At 36.6% G+C, this 8,923-nt stretch overlaps 1 protein-coding gene and 1 non-coding gene across 5 annotated transcripts in view; one reads left to right on the top strand and one right to left on the bottom strand.

Annotated features, from left to right (window-relative positions):
* MARCH8 (membrane associated ring-CH-type finger 8) overlaps positions 1–8,923 on the top strand; it is a 158,969-nt gene that overhangs the window by 72,224 nt on the left and 77,822 nt on the right. The window lies entirely within an intron of this gene.
* Positions 721–847, bottom strand: LOC111722685. Its single transcript, XR_002771398.1, has one exon. It is a non-coding gene; the product is annotated as a small nucleolar RNA SNORA11 (small nucleolar RNA).

The raw sequence follows: 8,923 nt of genomic DNA, 5'->3' as shown, positions 1-8,923 counted from the left end.
TTTTTTTTTTTTTTGAGACAGTCTCACTATGTTGCCCTCGGTAGAGTGCGTGGTGTCACAGTTCATAGCAACCTCTAATTCTTGGACTTAAGCGATTCTCTTGCCTAAGCCTTCCAAGTAGCTGGGAATACTGGCACCCACCACAACACCTGGCTATTTTGCCTGGGCCGGGTTCGAACCTGCCAGCCTTGGTGTATGTGGCTGGTGCCGTAACCACTGTACTATGGGTGCTGAGCCATATCATATAGTTTTTATTTATTTTATTTTTGTTTCTTTATATAGTGAGGTACATTGATTTATTTTTTAAATAATAAACCCATCCTGCATTCTTGGTATTACCTATTCTTAATTATACTGCATTACCTTTTTTTTCAGTTTTTGGCCGGGGCTGGGTTTGAACCCGTCACCTCCAGCATACAAAGCTGGCGCCCTACTCCTTTGAGCCACAGGCGCCACCCACTGTATTGTCTATTTTTATATGCTGTTGTATTGGAATTGCTAAATTTTGTTTAGGAGTTTTGCATCTGTGTTCATAAAGAGCACCAATTCACGGATTTTTAAGTAGAATGCTGTCATTCAATAATTAGAGAATTATTTTAAATTCTTTAATATTTCATTAGGCAGTTTCTTAAACATATACAATACAGTTGATTGTTGAAAGAATTATACAATGATCAACCCATACATCCATTACATTCATCTTATAATTTTTTTTTATTCACATGTAGGAAATTTGTTTGTAGGGAGGCCATAAGTTTTGCGCCCCTAATCGTAATGATCCCAGATTCCTGTTGGGTGTTATAAACAGAGGAGCCATTCTTTAGGCCCCTTGCTTTGAACACACCCCTAATAATTAGAGAATTATCTCCTTATCCTCTCCAGTGTTTTGGAAGAATTTATATAGCATCAATGTTATTATTTCTCTTTTTTTTTCTATTCTGGATTAATATGAGGGTACGTACGATTTGGTCGCATTGTTTGTGTTTGTAAGGTAAAGTCTAAATTATAGTTGAGTCGTTCACCCAGGAGGTTTACCATATCTTCTTTACATTTTGATAGCATTAACCAATGAAGCCAACTGGGCTTGGAATTTGTCTTCCCCCCCCCCTCGGGTCAACTGAGGTCAAGGGGTAAGCTGTGTGTGCAGCTTGTGGGGACCCTGGCTGTGTTTGTTGTGGCCAAGGGAGTAGGGTCCCAATCCTCATTGCTGAGAGGATACTGGCTGAGAAGCACTAGGAGGGGCTGGGGCAGTGACTCCCAGCTCAAGATCCAGTGCCCCAGGCTTTTTAATTTTTATTCATCTATTTTTTTATTGTTTGGGATTCATGGGAGAAAGCTTTAAATTACATTTTTAATGTCTTCAATTAATAAAAGGCTATGCAGGTTATCTGTTTCTTCTTAAATGAATGTGAATAGTTTGTGTCATTCATGAAATTAGTCTGTTTCATTGTTTAATATTTTGATATAAAGTTGTTTATAATATTTCTTACTATCCTTTTAATATTCTGTAGTGATGTTACCACTTTTATTCCTGATACTGATAATTTGTGTTTTGTCTTTTTCTTGATCATTTGGCCAAAGGTTCATCAATTTTATTGATCTTCTCAAGAACCACCGTTTTGTTTCATTGTTTTTCTCTCTCATCATTGTTTTTTATTTTTTTGGTTTTTGCTTTGATATTTATTATTTTCCTCCTTTGTTCCTTTTTTTTTTTTTTTGAGACAGAGCCTTAAGATGTTGCCCTGGGTAGAGTCCTATGACATCACAGCTCACAGCAACCTCCAACTCTTGGGCTTAAGCGGTTCTCTTGCTTCAGCCTCCCAAGTAGCTGGGACTACAGGCGCCCACCACAACACCTGGCTACTTTTTGGTTGTAGTTGTCATTGTTGTTTGGCAGGTGCCACCTGGATTTGAACCCAGCTTTGGTGTATGCAGCTGGCGCCTTAGCTGCTTGAGCTACAGATGCTGAGCCCTTTGTTCCTTTTGAGTTTAATTTGCTTTCTTATTCTTTTTCTAGATTCTTAAGGTAGAAGTCAAAGTTACTTATTTGAAAACTTTCTCATTTTCTAATATAGGTGTGATTGTAAATTTCCCAAGTTCTGCTTTAGTGGCATCCCACAAAATTCTGTTATGTTGAGTTTCATTTTCATTCAATTCAAAATATTTTCTAATTTCCCTTTTGATTTCTTCTTTGATATGTGACTTATTTTAAGTATGCTATTTAATTTCCAAAATCTTGGGACTTTCCAGAGATCTTGCTGTTATAGATATCTAATTTGATTTCATCTTGATCTTTTTAGCATTGGGGGTTATGTATATAAATATTTTTTAAGAGATGGGGTTTTGCAGTGTTGCCCAGGTTAAATTCCTGAGCTCAAGCAGTCCTTCTGTTTTAGCTTTCTAAATAGCTGGGACAATGGGTATGTGTCACCACACCTGACTCAATACATTTCCAATTACTTAAATCCTTTTAAATGTATCAAGGCTTGTTTCATGGTGCAGAATATGCTCTCTTTTGGTAAATATTCTGTGTGTACTTCAGAAGATGTGTATTCTTTTGTTGGGTGGAGTGTTCTATAAGTGTCAAGTAAGGTCAAGTTGATTTATAATGTTTTTCAGTTCTATATCCTTGCTAATTGAATCTTTGTGTTGTTGATTATTGAAAGAATACTAGTGAAATTGTTGACTGTAATCGGATATTTTTCTTTCTCATTGTAATTGTATCAGTTTTCCTACAAGTATTTCATGTTTGTTATCAGATACATAAACATTTAGGATTGTTTTATCTTTTTAATATATTAACCCCTTTATCATTATGAAATGATTGCTTTTATTCTTGGTGGTAATATTCTTTGCTCTGTAATCTATTTCTTTGGGTAATAATACAAGCATTCCAGCTTTCTTCTGATTAATGTTAGATTGGTTATGGTATCACTTTTTCTATCCTTCTTCTTTTTTTTTTTTTTTAGACAGGTTCCGCTGTGTCCCCCAGGCTGGAGTGCAGTGGTGCGACCGTAGCTCACTGTAGCCTCAAACTCCTGGGCTCAAGTGATCCTCCTGCCTCAGCTTCCTGAGTATTAGCCTACTTTTAACGTATCTGTGCCTTTATATTTAAAATGCATTTTATGTAATGAGCAAATGGTTGGGTCTTGCTTTTTTTTATCCAGCCTGACAATATCTGATTTTTATTTAGATGTTTGGACCATTTATGTCTAATGAGGTTATTGATACGGTTATTGATATGGATAAGTCTCCCTATTTGTTTTCTATTTATCCCATCTGTTCTTTGTTCCCCTTTTTATCTCTTTTATGTCCTTTTTGGGAATTGAGTACTTTTTTGAAGATTTTATTTTCCCTTTGTTGTTTTATAAGGTATAATTATTTTAATCTCCTTTTCTCCCCGGGGTTTATAGTATACATCTTCAATTCATCACAGTCTTCAGGTGATATTGTATTATTTTAAGTACAATATAAGTCTTACAATTGGAGGTGCTCATATTTTTCCTCCTGGCCTTTATGTTGTTATTGTCATACATTTGTCTTAAGCCCCAGAATACAATGTTATTATTTTTAAATACTTTTTAAAAAAATAGGTTTAAATTAGAAAACATCTGTTTTCACAGGTTATTACCATTTCTGGTGTTCTTCATTTCTTTGTGTAGATCCATTTCCCCATCTGTCTGTCTGGTAGACTTCTTTAACATTTTGCATAGTGTGGCCAGGCACAGTGGCTCACACCTGTAATTCTAGCACTCAGGAAGGCTGAGGCAGGAGGATTGCTTGAGGACCAGGAATTTGAGACCAGCCTGAGCAAGAGGGAGTATTCTAAAAATAGAAAACTTAGCCATGCCTCAGAGCATGAGCCTGCAGTTCCAGTTAAAGGGAGGCTGAGCCAAGAGGATGGCTTGAGCCCAGGAGTTTTGAGGGTGCAGTGAGCTATGATGATGCCACTGCACTCTAGCTGGGGTGACAGAGCAAGACTGTCTGAAAAAACAAATTGTGTAGTATGAATTGCCTGGCAGTGACTTCTTTCAATTTTATTAAAAGAATGTTTTCCTTTGTTTCTTGTGTTGGGGTTTGTTGAGCTTTATGGATTTACAGTTTTCATAGAATTTGGAGGTTTTGGTTATTCTTCAGATACTTTCTCTGCCACCTTTCCTTTCTTTGGGGACTTCATTACACACATTAACTCACTTGAAGTTGTATGATGTTGTAGTTTGAATTTTTTTACGTTGTTTTTCTTTCTGTGTTTTATTTTGGATAATTGTTAATTGCTGTAAGTTCTTTAATCTTTTCTTCTTCAGTGTCTGATCTGCTGTTGATTCCATCTAAGGTATTTTTTAATCTTAGGTAGTTTTTATGTCTGAAAATTCAGGTGGTTTTTTTTTTTTTGAGAAAATTTCATTTTGTCCCCTTAGGTAGATGCCATGGTGTCATAGCTCATAGCACCCTCAAACTCTTTGGCTCAAGTGATCCTCTTGCTTTAACTGGGACTACAGGTGCCGACTGCAATGCCTGGCTATTTTTAGAGATGGGGTCTTGCTCTTGCTTAGGCTGTTCTCTGGCTCCTGATCTCAGTCACCCGCCTCAAACCTCCCAGAGTGCTAGGATTACAGGTGTGAGCCACCATGCCCTGCCAGTCTGGATATTTTTTATTTCTTCCATGTCTCTATTCAACTTTTTGACCTTATGGAATATAGTTATAATAACTGTGTTAATGTCCTTTTATGCTAATCCTAGCATGTGTGACTATTCTGAGTTGCTTTTCCCACATTTGATATCTTCAGTTTTATTTAAAAAGTTTTTTTTTTTTTTTAGTTTTAGAATAGTTTCAGATTTATATAACATTTATAAAACTAGTACAGGAGTTTCATTTACCTAACACTGGTTTCTCATATTATTAGAATCTTAGGATACTTTCATGCATTCCTCACAATTAATGAACTAAGTAAGATGCATTATAATTAACTAAAGTCTATATACTTTATTCAGATTTTCTTAGTTTTTAGTTAATGCCTGTGTTATGTTCCAGAATCCCATCTAGGACATACGATATCACATTTAGTCATGTCTCCCTGGCCTCTTGGCTATGACGGTTTCTGACATTTTTAGATTACTTTGACAGCTTTGAAGAGTATTGATCAAGTATTTCGTAGAATGACATTCTATTGGGAATTATTTGATTTTTTCCCATGATTAAAGTAGGGTTATAGGTTTTGGGAAGGAAGTCCACAGATGGAAAGTACCATTTCATCATTTCGAATAAAGAGTGCACACTGTCAGCATGATTTATGACTGATGTTGAGCAGACTACCTGGCTGAGGTAGTGATTGATTGTCAGGTTTCTTAACTATAAAGTTACTCTTTTTTCTCCCCTTTCATACTGTATTCTTTGGAAGGAAGTCACTATGCATAGTCCACACTTAAAAGAGTGAGGAATTATTTATACTCCACCTCCTAGAGGGTGGAGTCTCTGCATAAATTATCTTCTACATGAAGGATTTGTCTCTTCCTTATTTATTTATTTAGTAATTACGTCAACACAGACTCATGGCTGTTTATTTTGTACTTTTGGTTATGATCTAATGCTAGTAATACTTTGTTGTTCAGATTTTTTTCAGCTTTGCCCACTGGGGGATCTTTCATTGGCCCCTGTGCCACTTTTTTTTTTTTTAAAGATTTATTTTATTTTTTTCTCATTTCTTAATAGTTTTGAAATGTACCATTGCATCATGCACATTAGGTGAGGTCCCCCATCTTGTGCCACTTTGACGTAATCTCCATCCTTACAGGTTTAAGCACTTTCTTACTTTCTGCTATAGGATATCTCATATACATCTCGTGTTATCTCATATACATCCTGCCTCAGTCCTAGAAGCAGCCATTTCTTCAATGTTCCTTTTAATGAAGATGGTATTAGAAACTAAAATTTACATGTTAGGTGTTCAGGTTGATTTTGGTGGATTGATTTTTCTTTTTGTTATTTGTTGAGTATTCATACTTCTTTGCATGCATAAGAGTGTTTGATGGAATGCCAGAAGTTGGGAATTTTACCTTGCTGGATGTTGCATTATTTTGTATTCCTATGAATATTTTTGAACTTTGTTTCTTGGATGCAGCCAAGTTACTTGGAAACAGTATGATCCTTCTTGCATTGTGTTTAAGACTTGTTAGGTGGGACCAGAATAGCATTTTATTTAGGTCTACTTATCCTCCACTAAATAAAACAGGAGTCTTCTGAGAACTCTACCCAATATCTTGTGAATTATGAAGCATAGACACTGTTCTCTGCCTGTGTGGTTCTTTTGGATTATTTTCTGGCCTTGAATATTTTTCTTACTTGCATATGCTGATTTACATTTAGCTGAGTACTTGAGGGGCAGTTCTCAGTAGATCCCTGGGGGGGGGGGCCTGTCTGTGTAGCTCTCTCCTCTGAATTTTATCCTGCTTGGGCATCTCTGGACCCTCAACTCCATTCTTTTCTCCTCCACATCTCATTTCCAAATCAAAGCTATGAACATGAGTGCATTGGAATCTAATCATGTGTGGAACCTAAGTGGCAAGGTTTTCTAAAAAATAAATTTTTAAGCTTTCTGCCCTGTACCCCTTTAAATAAGATTCTGAAAGGAGATGAAGAAAAAATTAATTCAGTTATTAGCTTATATGTAAAGAGTAGGCTATGTGGAAAATGAAAGTTATTTTATGTATTTGTATATAGTCATTTCTAGCCCTACTGGCCTCACTATCTGAGAGCCTGAGGTCAACAGGATTTTTTTTTTTTTTTGGTAGAGACACAGTCTCACTTTATCACCCTGGGTAGAGTGCCGTGGCATCACACGGCTCACAGCAACCTCCAAATCCTGGGCTTACGCGATTCTCTTGCCTCAGCCTCCCAAGTACTGGGACTTACAGGCGCCCTCACAACGCCCGGCTATTTTTTGGTTGCAGATTGGCCGGGGCTGGGTTTGAACCCACCACCCTCAGTATATGGGGCTGGTACCTTACTCACTGAGCCACAGGCACCACCTAGTCAACAGGATTTTACCATGAAACATCAGGATTATGGTCTAAAAACATTTACATTTGCTCTAGAATTTATATATATTTGTGTATATAAATGTTGACATATAATACTGTGTTCATCTGTATCCAACATCTTCTGAAAAGGTAGCCACACAGTTGTTTAAGTGGCAACAGCATTTTGAAGTATGATACCCACACTTTTACTCCTTTAAAACTGATTCCCTTTTCTTTACTAGATAAATTATTCTCCTTTAAATAATAATAACCTAATAGAAGGAACCTGGAGAAAACCTCCTGAATTTTAACATCCCAGATCTCCAGAGGCCTGTAGCCCAACTGCTAGTTTAATGCTTGAAACAACCCTATTATTATGGTGCCCTTGATTTTAGGGCCCTGTTAGGGCATCTCCCATCGTGCTGACTCACTTCTTTCAGAGGCAGTTCTTTTGTATGTTTTAGCTTCCAGAGATTTGAGATCCGGCGTAAGAACAAACAGTCTGTAGCTTTCTCTAATTGGCAGTCCTACTTCTTGTTTCCAGGAACTGTAAATCTTATTCTGCAAGATAAAAAATCCCTCATTTCGTGTGTGATGTAATTGAGTCAACATTTTGGTTACTCTCTTTTAGATCATTTCTATCTTCTTTTAAACGAGGAGGTAAATAGGCGTCTTTAAAATACACCTGTGCTAAATTATCATCCGGTTAGGCATCACTGTCTGTGAGATCATTTGCATGGCTTCTTGAATCATCCATCTACTTTGCCAGCAAGAGTCTCAAGAGATTAATATTCTCATACCTGGAAACCAGGATTTCTTTTGTTATCTGTTACCTTGACCCCTGGAGTGATTTTTTTTTTTTTTTTTCACATCTGCTTCCAAGCATGTTTTATTCCTGTCTGGTAATCAGAATTATCACTGAAACTCTTTGGGAGCTTCTCCTAGTTTGCTCAATCACACTTACCCTTTAAAAACCAAAGGTGTCTCCTTCTTTAATTTAGAATGGTCATTTTCTGCCTTGTAAGTTTGCTTTCTTTGAGACTGAAGAGATAAAGTTTTGATGTTTTTATAGAGATAAAAGAGCATATCAAACATTTCAAGTTTATCAATTTGGCCACATTTTCTTTTTCATACATAGGTCTTCAAGCTTAAATGCACATGAAATTATGTGCAACTTTGAGGTCTTTAAATTTTCTTAGTAAATAAACAGAAGTATTGGTTCTGGCTACTTAATATATTAGCAGCTTACCTGCTCAGCCATTTCTCACATATAACCTGGTATAGTGATGTTTTATTATTTAGGGTATAGAGAAGGAAGAATGCCCAGGGTGACTATGGCTGACCTCCATTGATGACTGGTGTAGTGAGGGTTTGTTAGATAAGAGTCTACATAATTTAGGTAGAACCACAAGTCTAGTCTGGTTATGTGGTAAGTGAAGCATTTTCAGTTGGTTTTAGTATGTTACATATAAATTGAGTGAAGATGCTGTATGAATACATTTGTCTAGGTGTCACTGCTGGACTTGAATATGGCTGTCATTACTCTCTTGTAGCTGTCCTCTGTGAATTTAACAACTAAGTTGCAGATAATTTTTTCGATTTTTTATCAGTAACTGTTGAAAGTAAGAAAACCACACAAATTTATGTTTTAATGCAGAGATTTCAATTAATATTAGTCCTAGCTTTCTGTAGTAGTTGTTTTGTTCTATTTGTTTGTTTTTTGTTTTTGTTTTTGTTTTTTGAGACAGTTTTACTCTGTTGACCTGGGTAGAGTGCCATAGCATCATAGCTCACAGCAACCTTACTCTTGGGCTCAAGTGATCCTCTTGCCTTGGCCTCCTGAGTAGCTCGGACTACAGGTGCTCTGCCACAACACCAGGTCAGTTATTCTATTTTTAGCAGAGAT

Source organism: Otolemur garnettii, unplaced genomic scaffold, assembly GCF_000181295.1.
Source record: "Otolemur garnettii isolate 467f Iridium unplaced genomic scaffold, OtoGar3 scaffold00315, whole genome shotgun sequence".
Classification (NCBI taxonomy): Eukaryota; Metazoa; Chordata; class Mammalia; order Primates; family Galagidae; genus Otolemur; species Otolemur garnettii.
The sequence above is the reverse complement of the archived record's forward strand: the minus strand, read 5'-3'. Positions and strand labels throughout refer to the sequence as shown.